The following is a 13,834-nucleotide window of genomic DNA, read 5'->3' on the forward strand; positions in this document are numbered from 1 at the left end:
CCCTCCCTCCACCTCCTCGGGGTGTGCGTTATCTCCTGCATCCGACAAGGGAGACGCTCTCTTGCCGGGCTGGCTCTGCGCTCCCGTGACGATGCGCCGTGCTGAGCCTTTGCTCGGGTCCCTGCTGGGCATCTGTGTGTCCTCCTCTGAGGGGTGTCTGTACACCTCCTGCTCTCTCTCTGGCTCATTTGGGCGCTGTATTTGCGCTGAAGTTGCTTCTTTGTGTATTCCAGTAATTAACCCCTCGTCAGGGACAGAGTTTGCGAATATTTTCTCCCGTTCTGTGGGTTGTGCCTTCGCTCTGTTGATTGATTGTTGTGCTGCCGTAAGAAGGTTTTTAGTTTGATGGGACCCCACTTGTCTCTTTTTTGCCTTCGTCTTTAAGGTCTTATCAAGTATCCATACTTGATTACTTTTGGTTCTTTAAAGATTGATTTATTTGAAAGACAGAGTTACAGAGAGAGGAAGAGGGAGGGAGAGAGAGAGAGAGAGAGAGGTCAGTCTTGAATCCACTGGTTCACTCCCCGAAAGACCGCAATGGCCGGAGCTGGGCATTTCCAAAGCCAGGAGCGAGGAACTTCTTCCAGGTCTCCCATACGGGTATAGGGGCCCAAGGATTTGGGCCATCTTCTGCTGCTTTCCCAGGCCATAGCAGAGAGCTGGATCAGAAGTGGAGCAGCCAGGACTTGAACCAGCTCCCATATGGGATGCTGGCATGGCAGATGGTGGCTTTTCCCACTACACCTCAGCGCTAGCCTCTCCATTTTCTTTCTCGACCTCTATTTTGCAAAATGCTTGTCCATGTCCACAAGTATGCACAAGGATGTTCATTGCAGTAATGCATCAGAAGTGGACATAATCCAAAATCCATCAATAGAGGGATTATTAAGTAAACTGTGAAATGGCCATCCATACTATAGAATATCATGCTGGAGCTTACATAAATACGGTAACCAGCTGAGGACCAGGAGGGAAAGAAATCCAGGAGAAACCATGAGTGGGAGAACCAAGTTGCAGGATAATACTATTTAGGTTAAAAAAGAAAGAAACCACACAACACACCTATTAAACCACACAACACACCGATTATGCTCTATGTAAATATGCTTGTAGGTAAGTTTTTGGAAGGATATATGCCAGACTCAGAGCAGTGACTATTACCTCATAGGTAGGGAGTTAGGACACAACAAAACTTTTCACTATCCCTATCACTTTTTAGCTACTAAGAATATAATCAGGTATTACTGATAAATACAAATAAATATAAGTAGTTTCTTATTTCATTTTTTTTTTTTTTTGACAGGCAGAGTTAGTGAGAGAGAGAGAGACAGAGAGAGAGAGAAAGGTCTTCCTTCCCTTGGTTCATCCCCAAATGGCTGCCATGGCCAGCGCGCTGTGCTGACTCAAGCCAGGAGCCAGGTGCTTCCTCCTGGTCTCTCATGCGTGTGCAGGGCCCAAGCACCATCCTCCACTGGCTGGCTGGGCCACAGCAGAAGCTGGACTGGAAGAGGAGCAACCGGGACAGAACCGGCAACCTAACGGGGACTAGAACCTGGAGTGCCGGTGCCGGTGCCGGAGCCGCAGCATCATCCTCTTATTTCAAATTCTGTGCCTGGTTAAAATAACCATAGAATTATAATCAACAGACATTGATGTGACTGGAGAGAGGAATACTTTTTCTCAGACATACTGACCTCAAAATACTTCAACAAGAAAGCTCTTGGCCGGCGCCGTGGCTTAACAGGCTAATCCTCTGCCTTGCGGCACCGGCACACCAGGTTCTAGTCCCGGTTGGGGCGCCGGACTCTATTCCGGTTGCCCCTCTTCCAGGCCAGCTCTCTGCTATGGCCCGGGAAGGCAGTGTCGGATGGCCCAAGTGCTCGGGCCCTGCACCCGCAAGGGAGACCAGGAGAAGCACTTGGCTCCTGGCTTCGGATCAGCGAGATGCGCCGTCCGCGGCGGCCATTGGAGGGTGAACCAACGGCAAAAAGGAAGACCTTCCTCTCTGTCTCTCTCTCTCACTGTCCACTCTGCTGCATGTCAAAAAAAAAAAAAAAAAAAAGAAAAAAAAGAAAAAAAAGAAAAAGAAAAAAAAGAAAGCTCTTACAATGCAGTTAGTTTTTTGTATTCATGTTTTGGGAGTGTGTACTCACAGTGTCTCAGCCCAACGGTATGCTTCCCATACATTTTCATCAATGAAAGAAATTGAGTTTCCTTGGAAATTTCTGTAAAGGAACACAGTTCACATCCTTGAATAGGTTCCAAAAGAATGAACAGAACGAGGGGAAAATCATGGCACCCTCATGGGGGAGAACTGAAATACAGAAATATTATCAGCTTTCTAATAAACACCAGTGCTCTTGAGGTCCATAGCTCTCTGCTTCCCGGTTTGCTCACTCAATAAATAATGTGGGGCCACTGACACAGACAGTGAGGCATCCTCTCAGAAGCTTCACTTCATCTCTGTCCAGTCTCTTTGACAGTGAAGACAGTCAATCACTTTGAATATTAAGTATTTTCACCAAAATAACTCAGGTGTCTAAAGTGACTTCCATAAATCAGTGAGAAAAGGATAAATAATTCAAGAAAAAAATGGGCAAAATGTATTGTCACAAATAAGATAATGAAACCCTATGACAGGTAATACCAGTGCTTTAGCAAAGCGCCCTCTGCTGAAATCTTTCCAAGTACGGAATGGATACAGACAATTTAAAATCAGAGGGACTAATGTGCTGATGTGGAAAGCCTTTTGGAGTACGGCATAGGGTAAAAGTGCCGATCACTGAGCCAGGAGCCAAGCATTACCTCCATAGGGAAAAAAGTGAGAGGAGGTTGGAAGGAAAGACACACACCTGGGTTACGGGTGATAGAGTGGGGACCAGGGGGTGATGAGGGTGTGTGGGGGTTCATACTTTCACATTTTATCCTGCATTCTTCTGTGCACTTTTTCTAAAGTGGGAAGGTACTCATAATCGACACATGTTTACAAGAAGGTGCTAAATGACTTATATTTAGCTTCAACTCTGAATTGCTGTGAGTGCTTACCTTTCACTCTGTCCTCAGTCCTCAGCAACAATGAACCTGTTTGTTTTAGGTACACATTTTCCTGGAAGCAGGAGCAGCAATAAAACAGATACCTGTCTGCTCACCTGCCTGGTGGATATGTCCACTCGGGTTACTTTATGCTCACCAATAAAAAGTGCCTAACACTGAACACATCTCCCACAAACGGGCTCTTCTTTCTGACTGCTGTGCTTCTGCCTTACAGACCACCATCATTCTCGCTGTCATCCAGGGAAAGACTGTGGAGTCACCCGTTCTATTTTCTGTTACGTCCATCGCACAATTCTTTAAGCCAGCTTTACAGATGAGGAGATTGAATCCAAGCTACGTAACTTGTCCAAAGTCACAAAGCTAATCACTGGGAGACCTGTTGTGTTCAAAGCCAGGCAACCTGGCTCCAGAATCTATCCTTAAAACTGTTGTATCATCTCTAATAAGTTGGGATGAGGGTTGTGTTTAAGAATGGGAGTAAAGCAACAAGGTAATAATATGGTGAATGTCAATACATAAATAATCAGGCAAAGGAGTAAGGGCAATCACACGAGACTGAAGAAGGCACACAAGACTAAGAAGAGGAGGAGGATAACGAAAGCTCACAAGCAAAGTGGCCACTTGGGGGGTGAACCAACGGAAAAAGGAAGACCTTTCTCTTAGTCTCGCTCTCTTTCATTATCTAATTCTGCCTGTCCCCCCGCCCCCCCCCCCCAAAAAAAAAACAACCCACACACACACACACAGTCAACATAAGGTGGGGACTTGAGGAAGGCTCAGAAGATCTTGAGGAAAAGCTGCTGAGACAGGCAGGCTGTAGGGAACTATGAGGAAGGGAGATTCTTACAATATGCTGAAGGTGCCGTTGTAGCTGTTGGGCTCTGGTACAGGAACTTTGTGAAGCTTCTACACTGGGCTGAGGCCAGTGCATGAAAGTGTCTCATCTTTGCAAATACAGAGCTCACATGCATTTATGGTGGCAGCCGCATTCAGGGGCTGATCTGTGACTTCAGTTAGGGTTGAGTGCTGAGTCTGAACCTGGCTTGGATGTAGATCTGTAGTCTTCTTCAGGGATGGAGAGTGGCCAGCTTTTGTAGTGGGTACCAGAGTTCTGGTAAGCTCCATCTTGGAAGGCTGAGCTATGACACTGGGTGATAGTGGGTGCTGAACTTGATGCTGACCTGCTGTTGGAACTTTCATCTCATTGTCCCCTGGGGATTGAGGTACGAGCTCCTTTAGTGGCTCTGTAGAAGGAGTTAGGGTCATTTGCATGGTAGTAGAAGGTTTAACCTCTGTAGTACGTTGTGGTGTGGGTAATTTCCAAGCCCAGAGGCTTAACTGTGACTTGAGGCAGGTTTGTATGCTGAGTTTGAGTCTGAATCTGGACTGGAGGTGAAAATGTCACCTCAGGGTACATTGGATAAGGAGGAGGAGGATAGAGGCTTCAAGGCTGTAGAATGTTCTTCCTGTGTAGTGGGTACCTGAGTTATGGTTGGCTCTAGCTTCGAAGGTTCAGCTGTGGCACTGGGTGACATTGAATGAGGAGTTGGATCTTGACTTGGTTTTGGAACTACCATCTCATAATAAACTGGAGGCTGATAGACCACTTCATTTTGTGGCCCTGGACGCTGCCCTGAAGTCTCCTGGGTGGTTGGAAGTGGTTCACCCTCCACAATGGATTCTGGAGTTAGGGTAAGTTCTACATCCAAAGGTTGAACTGTGACTTCTGTCAGGGTTGGATGCTGCACCTGAACCTGGTCTGGTTGTGAAAGTACCTCCTCATGGTGCACGGGAGGTACTTTAGTCCTCTTCAGGGCTGTAGAATGTTCAGCCTTCCTGGTATGCTTTGCATTTATGGTAAGCGTTGTGTCCAAAGGCTGAACTGTGATATTAGTAGGCAATGTTGGAAATTGAGCTTGATTATGACCCAGTGTTGGAACTGTCACCTCTTGATGTGTTGGAGATTGGGTTACACCCTCCTTGGGAGGTTGACTTGAGGTCTCCTGCTTGTCTGTAGAGGGTTCAGTCACCATACTACTGGTTTCTGGAGTTATGGTAAGTCCCAGGTCCAAATGTTGAGTTGTGACTGGAGTCAGGTTTGGAGATGGAGCTGTAGTCTTGCTCAGTTCTGTAGGATGCTCAGCCTCTGTAGTAGGTTCTGTAGTAATGGTAAGTGCCAGGTCTAAAGGTTGATTTGTGACATTGGGTGATAGTGGAGGTTGATTTTGATCCGGACCTAATGTTGGAACTGTCATCCCATGATGCACTGGTGGCTGAGCTACAGTTCCTTCAGGTGGAGCCTCCTGCACATTTGTGGCAAGTTCAGCCTCTGTAATGGGCTGTGGAGTTATTGTAAGCACCAGATCAAAAGGTTGAAATGTGATGCGGGGTGATTTTGGAAACTGAGCTTGATCCTGAGCTGGTGTTGGAACTGTCACCCCCTGATATCCTGGGGCTTGAGCTATACCCTCCTTTGATGGAGATAGAAGCTAAACTGGGGTGTCTTGCATGATTGGTAAAGTCCGCCTTCCATTCCAGGTTGTGTAGTTATGGTAAGTTCCACATGCAAAGGTTGAACTGTGAATTTGGTCAGGTTTGGTTGCTGAGTTTGAAGCTCCTGCTGGGTTGCAGACGATTGAATGTTAGGGAAGTCTTGTGGCTCAGCTGGGGCTTCATTTTGCACTGGAGCATGTTTTGCCTTCTTGAGGGGCTCTGGAGACTCAGCTGGAGAAGGTTTCACCTTTTCAGGCAGTGCCGGAGGCTGGGCAAGAGGAGGCCCAAGCTGGGTTGGAGAAAATTCAACTCGCTTGGTGGGAACTGTAGGCTGGGCAGGTCCTTCCTGCTGACCGGGGTAAGGATCAACTTCTGGAGTGGGCTTTAGGGTTCTGGCAAGGTCAATATCCACATGTTTTGGTGTGGTTTCAGACAACCTTAAATGCTGAGTTCTGAGTATTTCTTCCGGAATATGAGGTGAAAATGTCATATTCATTGGAATAGCATCACTAATCTCTGGGAAGATTACTGAAGGCTGGTTTGTGTCTCCCTGTTGGAGTGGTAATTGGTAAGCACGCACGGGGCGCTCTAGAGGTGGAACGGAAATCCCCTGCTGGCTTGGTGAAGGTTCCTTCAGTTCTTCAGGCTGAGCTGGGACCCCTGGAACTGGGGAGTACTCATCCTCTTCCGGGGGCTTTGGCTGCTGAGCTGTGTCTGCCTCCTGGTCTTTCAAAGGCTCAGGCTCCATAGGGAACACTGAGGCTTGACCTTGGGCTTCCTGATGGATTGGAGAAGGTCCAGCCTCCTCGGGGGTCTGTACATTTTCAGCTGTTTCCTCCTGCTGGGTCGAATAGGGTTTCTCATCCTGAATAACTTCTTGAGACTGAATTGGCAATGGTTCAACCTCTTCAAGAGGCTTTGGAGGCAGAGCTGGGACTGAGGCCTGAGTTGTTGTGACCTCATGGCTGACTGGAAATGTTTCCACTTCTGCTGCAGGTTTTGGTGTTAGGGTCAGCTGCAGGTCTGGAGGTTTAGTAGTCACACTTGGCAAGTCGTTCTGCTGAACTTGATGGTGACCTGGAGGTAAAATGGTCACTGCGTGAGGACTTGGATGCTGGGCTGGGACTTCTGTCTTCTTTCCAGAAGATTCAACCTCTTCAGAAGACTCAGAGGGCCGCATTGGTTGCTCCTGCTCACTGATATAAGGTTCGGTCTCCATAGGTGGGACTGGAGTCAGAGCTAGGGCCTCCAGCTGGCCTGGAGGAGCTTGAGTCTCCACCAGAGCCTCTGCATACTGAGCAATCTGCTCCTGTTCTCTGAGAGAAGGCTCTGTCTCCACGGGAGGGCCTGGAGGAGGCTGAGTCTCCACCAGAGCCTCTGCATACTGAGCTATCTGCTCCTGTTCACGGGGAGAAGGTTCTGCCTCCACGGAAGGGCCTGGGGTGTGAGCTCTGGGTCCTTGCTGGAATGGAGAAGGTTCTGTCTCTACAGAAGGGACCAGAGTCTGCTCTGGGGGTTCCAGCTGGGCTGGAGAAGCTTCTGTCTCCAGGGAAGGGCCCAGAGTTTGATATGGGGTCTCCTGCTGGGCTGGAGAGGATTTGTTCTCTACAGAAGACTCAATATACTTAGTGGGCTGTTCCTGTTCACTAGAAGGTTCTGTCTCCACACAGGAGGGCCTGGAGTCTGAGTGGAGCCCTCCTGCTGTGCTGCAGAAGAGTCCCACTCCATGGTAGGCTCCGAAGTTATGGTCAGTGCCACATCTGCAGGCTTGATGGTAATGTTGGGCAGTTTATAACAGTGAACTTGATTCTGATCTAGAGACCAGTCCGTCCCCTTCTGAATCTGTGGAGTGTGAGCTATGATGTTCTCCTCAGGAGTTTCTAGCATTTGAGCTCGGGGATCTTGCTGTACTGGAGATTTGACTTCCACAGGGAGTGCCAAAGGCTTCTCCAGGGCCTCCAGTTGGCTTCTAGGAGGTTCAATCTCGGGAGACTCAGAAGGCTGAACAGGCTGCTCCTGATTGCTGGGGGAATATTCAGTGGTCACAGGCAGGCCGGGAGTCTGAGCTGGGGCCCCCTGCTGGGCTACAGATGGGCTGACTTCCTCAGCATACTCTGAAGGCTGAGCTGTGGCATCGTTTTGGGTAGAGAAAGGCCCAGTCTCCTCAGGGAGCTCTGAAGTCTGAGCTAGACCCTCTTGAGTCCAAGATTCCACCTTCCCAGGGAATTCTGGAGTCTGCACTGGGGCCTGTTGTTGGGTTGAGGGGAGTCCCACTTCCTCAGGATGCTCCAGAGGCTGCGCTGGAGCTCCGTGCTTGGAGTAGATTGAACTTCTTCACCGGCCTCTGAGGCTTCTGTCAGCTCCGTGTCTGCAGGTTTCAGTGTGACACTGGGGAAGCTTGTTTGGAGAGCTACAATCTGAGGTGAGGATGGAGTATGAAGATCGTGATACACTGATGCCTGACCTACTACTTCTGCAGTAGCAAATGGATTCTGAGCTGGGGCCTCCTGCTGCCATGGAGATGCTTCTTCCTCGGGCTGCTGTAGGTCTGGACCTGGGCCCTCTTCCTGGGTTGAAGCAGGCTCATCAGTTTCAATGGGCTGTGGAGGCAGAGCTTGTTCTTCTTGCTGTGGGGAGGAGGATTGGATGGGCTCCTGAGTCTCTGGATTTGGAGTCTGGCCCTCCAGCAGGAATTGAGATGGTTCAGCCTACTCAGAGCGCTGTGCAAGTCCCCCTGGGTTCTCCTGGGATTCCATAGGAAAACCACCAGGATAGACCACATCGTCAGCTGGCAAAACTTGATTTTGACCCTGAAGCTTTGCCGCTTTGTCTGGAGTTCCTACACCAACCTTAGGAAGTCTTCAATGCCGAGCGAGATCTTTCTTGGGGATCAGGGGTGAAACAATCGACTTGTTTCCTTGTGAACTCTGACTGTCTAGAGGCAGAACGAGTGCTTCAAATGACTGGTGAACCTTTCCTTCCAGTCGAGGAGGCAGAACTAGGGGCTGATCCTGATCCCTGTCTAGCACGGGAATGGCCTCTGGTAACCTTTGTTGTCGAGTAAGCCTATTGAAATACTGGTACGGAGCAGCAAGCTGTTCTGACTCTGGGGGCAGCCCTTGAGCTGAATCCATGTCCAGAAAAGCAACCAAACTCACACTGGACTCTTGAAGCAAGGCCAGCATCTGGGAGGGAGCAGAAGACCGCAGGTCATCAAAGCCGCCAGGGTCTGCCGGGAGTGTGAGTGCGTCAGGCGATTCGGGTGGGATGTTCGAGGAGTGGGAAGACCAGGGCTCAGAGAGCCAAGGGAGGCTGGAGGTCAGTGGACCAGGTCCTGGGCCCACACCAGAGGCTAGTCGCCTGGACCAGCAGCCACAGCGGTTGCCACGGAAGAGGAACCATGGGACCCACAGGCACAGATGGGTCATTGATGGGGCTTTCAGGATACAGTGACTCAGGCTGCTGGGGAACACGCAGTATGCCCTTAGCAGGAGCTGATGGATTCTGACAGCCCCTTGGAGCTGCCTTAGCAACTGTGCCCCACCCTTTATGAACCTGACCTTTATTTACACATTCTTTATTAGGCTCTGCCTCCAGGGCTCTTCTGCTTTGAGCCAGGGCAGCCTTTTTCTTTTTTTGACAGGCAGAGTGGACAGTGAGAGAGAGAGAGACAGAGAGAATGGTCTTCTTCACTGTTGGTCTAAGTGTATCTTTCACATCATTCAATTGCTATTTTTCTTGGGTATTGTTAGGATTCAGCATTTTGCTAGTTGTTTTTCTAGAAGCTGCCTATGAGGTTCTCCAAGTGTTTTTCGTGTGTTTTCAACATTTAAAATGTCAAATTGGGAGGGAGGTTGCATAGGGGGAATGGTGAGTTAAGCATCCCATATCAGAGTGCAGGTTGAGCTCTGGCTGTGTCACTTCTCATCCAGTTTCCTGCTGATACACCTATGCAGGTGGCTGATGGCAGCTCAAGCACTTGGGTCCCTGAAACCCATGAGGGACACCTGAATGGAATTCTGGGCTTCTGCTTTTGGTCTTTCCCAACACTGGCTGTGGTGGGCATTTGGGGAATGAACCAAAAAAAAGTGGGCAGAAGATCTATGTTTGTTGCTATCTCTCTGTGTCATTCTGCCCTTTTGTTTCTTTTTAGATTTATCTATTTATTTGAAAGAGACAGCGAGAGGAAGAGGCAGAGATATTCCATCCTCTGGTTCACTCCCCAAATGGTTGCAATGGCTGGGGCTGTGACCCGCCAAAGTCAGGAGCCAGGAGCTTCTTCTTGATCTTCCATGTAGCAGGAGTCTAAGCACCTGGGCCATCTTCTGCTGCTTTCTCAGGAGCTGGATCAGAAGTGGAGCAACCGGGTCTTGAACCAGCACACACATGGGATGCTGGTGTTGCAGGCAGCAGCTTCACCTGCTATGCCAGAACACCAGCCCCAAGTCACTGTGCATTTTAAATAAATAAAAATACATAGTTAAAAATGTAAAAATTCAATACAGAGATAGCTTTTATTGTCACAAAATGCAAAATGTAATATTTACATATTGTCTTATTGCTTATTAATTGTTCTGAAGCTATATGCTAAATGAATGGTTTTTATTCCTATTTTAGTTTTCAGTATGAAGTATTTTAGAAATGTATGAAAATAAAGCCAATTTAAAATAGATCAAGTTAAAAGATACCCATATACTCACCACCTACATTTAACAGAATTAACCTTTTGCCAAACTTTTTCAGACAGTATTTTTGTAAAGGAAGGAGACATTACAGGTACAGCTAAAGACATAATTCCCTTTCCTCCTTTTCGTAGTTGAGTGTACTGCTTTCCCGAAGTTCTTGTGTTTAATGGCCCTTCATGTCTTTATTTTACACACATGTGAAACCACACTATATGCTACATTGATATTTTAAAAGTTTAGTGAATATCACCGCAGTTTCTAACTCATTTTGTAGGTTACTTTTGTTATGGAGCATTTCATGCACACATATATATATATATATATATATTCATATATATGTATATATATATATATAGTTTTATTGTCAGTTTTTAACTTTGGAGGGACAGTTATGGATGATTTTCATTTTTTCCTTTATTGAATACCACACTTTCCAGATTTTTAAAAAATTATTTCTTAAATATTTCTTATTTTTTTCTTAAATTATTTATTTTAAAAAATTTTGCAATGCTCATGTGTTATGGGGTCCAGTCTAATATGTCAACACATGTACCCAGCATAAACTGATCAAACCAGGTAGCTACATTTCCTTTTCATATTATTTCTTTGTACTTGGACCCTGCTAGCTCCTTTACTCTGGCTCTTTATACAGTAAATAATTGATTGTCTTGAACTTCAGAGGTACTAGTGCACTGCAGAGCACTATAACTTACTTCTTTTGTCTGACTGGGTTTTGGTATCTGTTATTCAGCCTACTCCCATGGCTCCCAAATTCTGCTAATCCCTGTTCAAACTTCACATGGACAATTTTTTTAAACTTTCTCAAAGAAATAACATATGTATCTTTCTACATCTGGTTGATTTCATTTAACATGATGATCTTGAGTTCCAATCATTTTGCTGCAAATGGGAGTGTTTCATTCTTTGTCATGGGTAAATGATACCATATTTTGTGTATACCTGTGTGTGTGTGTGTGTGTGTCTCACACTTTTTCCCCTCCATTTTTCCCTTGATGGACACCAGGGTTAATTCCATAGCTTGGCTATTATGAATGGTGCTGCAATGAAAGTGATTGTTTGATTCCCTTTAGAAATACACCAAGAAGTGGGATAGCTGGATCATAAGGTAGTTATAATTTTTTAAACAGCCTTCATACTGTTCTCAGTAGTGGCTGTTCTAATGTATATTGTACCAACAGTGTATAAGGGTTTCCTTTTCTCCATATACCTTTCAGAATGTGGTATTTTTGACAAGAAACATCCTAATCGGAATGGATTGATTCCTCATTGTGACTTTCATTTCCTTGATGGTTAGTGAAACTGAACTGTTTTTTTTTTTTTTTTCTTTTTGACAGGCAGAGTAGATAGTGAGAGAGAGAGACAGAGAGAAAGGTCTTCCTTTTTGCCGTTGGTTCACCCTCCACTGGCCACTGTGGCCGGCGCATCGTGCTGATTCAAAGCCAGGAGCCAAGTGCTTCTCCTGGTCTCCCATGCGGGTGCAGGGCCCAAGCACTTGGGCCATCCTCCACTGCCTTCCCGGGCCATAGCAGAGAGCTGTCCTGGAAGAGGGGCAACCGGGATAGAATCCGGCACCCCAACTGGGACTAGAACCCAGTGTGCCGGCGCCGCAAGGTGGAGGATTAGCCTGTTAAGCCACAGCGCCGGCCTGAACTGTTTTTCATATGTCATTTGGTTATTTGAATTTCTTCTTCTGAGAAATGTCTGTTCTCACTGTTGACTATTTCTTAAATGGGTCGTTATTTTTGAGTTTTAAAATTTTTTTGCATATCCTCGATTTTCTTTTTTTCTCAGGGACATACTTTATGAATATTTTAATCCCATTCTAAAAGTTGTCTCTTCATTTGGCTGTCTTTTTATTTTGGTGCTGAGAAATTTCTTTGGTTTATATAATCACATTTGTCATGTTTGCTTTTGTTGCCTGTGCTTCTGGGATATTATCTAAAAATTCATTTCCTATGCCAGTGTCATGAAAGGTGTCTCCTGTGCTGTTTCCTGGGAGTTTTAGGTCTTACATTTAGATCTGTGATGCATGTTGAGTTATTTTATGTATAGTATAAGTGGAGGCATCCATGGAAAGTCTTGTGCAGCATTTATTGAAGAGACTGTCTTTCCTCCAGGGCATGTTTACGGAATCTCTGTCAACTATCAGTTGGCTGTAGATGTGTGGATTACTCTGTGGCATACCCAGTCTGCTCCATTCTTTTTTGACTATTTTTAATGCCAGTGCCTTACTGTAGTGGTTAAAATAGCTCTATAACAATTTCTGAACGCTGGTAGTGTGAAGACCCCAGCTTTTGCATTTTTTGAAAATGCTTTTATGTTGAGCTCATTTGTACTTCCATATGAACGTTGAGATAGTTTTCCTAAATTCTAAGGAAAGATGTGATTGGTAGCTTGATGGGAATTTTATACCCTAGGTTAAATTTATTCCAAGTGTCTTCCTTTTTTTGTACCTACTGTGAATGGGTTGTTCTTACTGTTTCTTTTTCATTAAATTTGTGATTAGTGCATAAATTGTTACTAATTTTTGTTCCTTTTGTTTTTAAAGTGTTATCGGATTTGCTTATCAAATCTAAGTCTCCTGGCGGAGTCTTTAGTTTTGTCTGTCTTGTTATATGCAGGCAAGGATCAGTTTTTCCTCCTTGCTTAATTGTATGCCTGTAATTTTTTTTCTTGCCCAGTACTTTTTTTAAAAGATTGATTTATTTATTTAAAAAACAGAGCTGCAGAGAGGCAGAGGCAGAGGTATAGGGAGGGAGGGAGAGAGGGACGGAGGGAGGGAGGGAGGGAGGGAAGGAGAGAGAGAGAGAGAGAGAGAGAGAGAGAGAGAGAGAGAGAGAATCTTCCATGTGCTGGTTCACTCTCCAGATGGCTGCAGCAGCCAGAGGTGAGCCTATCTGAAGCCAGGAGCCAGGGGCTTTTTCTGGGTCTGCACATGGGTGCAGAGGCCTAAGGACTTGGGCCATCTTCTACTGCTTTCCCAGGCCACAGCAGAGAGCTGGATTGGAAGTGGAGCAGCCAGGATTTGAACCAGTGCCCACATGGGATGCTGGCTCTGCAGGTGGCAGCTCTACACACTGTGCACAGTGCCAGCCACTACCCAGTCCTATTGTGAGCAAAGGCAGTGAGAGTAAACATTCTTGTTTGCTTTCAGATCACTGAGGAAATGCTGTCAAGAACAAGAAGCATAAGAGGATCTCAGTACAAATACCACACCTGGCCCCTGTAACACCAATTCTCACTTACCCCATGTTCTTGATGAAGACATGAAGAGGTAAGTTTGGCCTATGTGTACTGAGGCCATTGGTGAATGGTGATTGTGTTCAGGAGTGGAGTAAATATTTGGAAAATATTTTGCATGGTTGGTGTGTGTGCAGTTATGGCATAGGGAAAGACTGCTTGTGTAGATTCATGAGATTACATTATGTATATGTATTCTGAAGTTCACCTTTGTGTTTGGGGAGTTCATTAGGAATTGGACCGGGTTCATCATTGGGTCTGGAGAAACAGCTATTGTGTTTTTGGAGACTACATTGTGGATAGGACACCGGGCATCAAAACTTGGACGATGTGGTGTAGTT

The 13,834-nt window shown here is 46.2% G+C and overlaps 1 pseudogene; it reads left to right on the forward strand.

The window, feature by feature from the left end:
- Nucleotides 1-13,834, forward strand: part of LOC133777155 (leucine-rich repeat-containing protein 37A3-like) — a 95,369-nt pseudogene that overhangs the window by 3,459 nt on the left and 78,076 nt on the right.

Source organism: Lepus europaeus, chromosome 18, assembly GCF_033115175.1.
Source record: "Lepus europaeus isolate LE1 chromosome 18, mLepTim1.pri, whole genome shotgun sequence".
NCBI classification, from domain to species: Eukaryota; Metazoa; Chordata; class Mammalia; order Lagomorpha; family Leporidae; genus Lepus; species Lepus europaeus.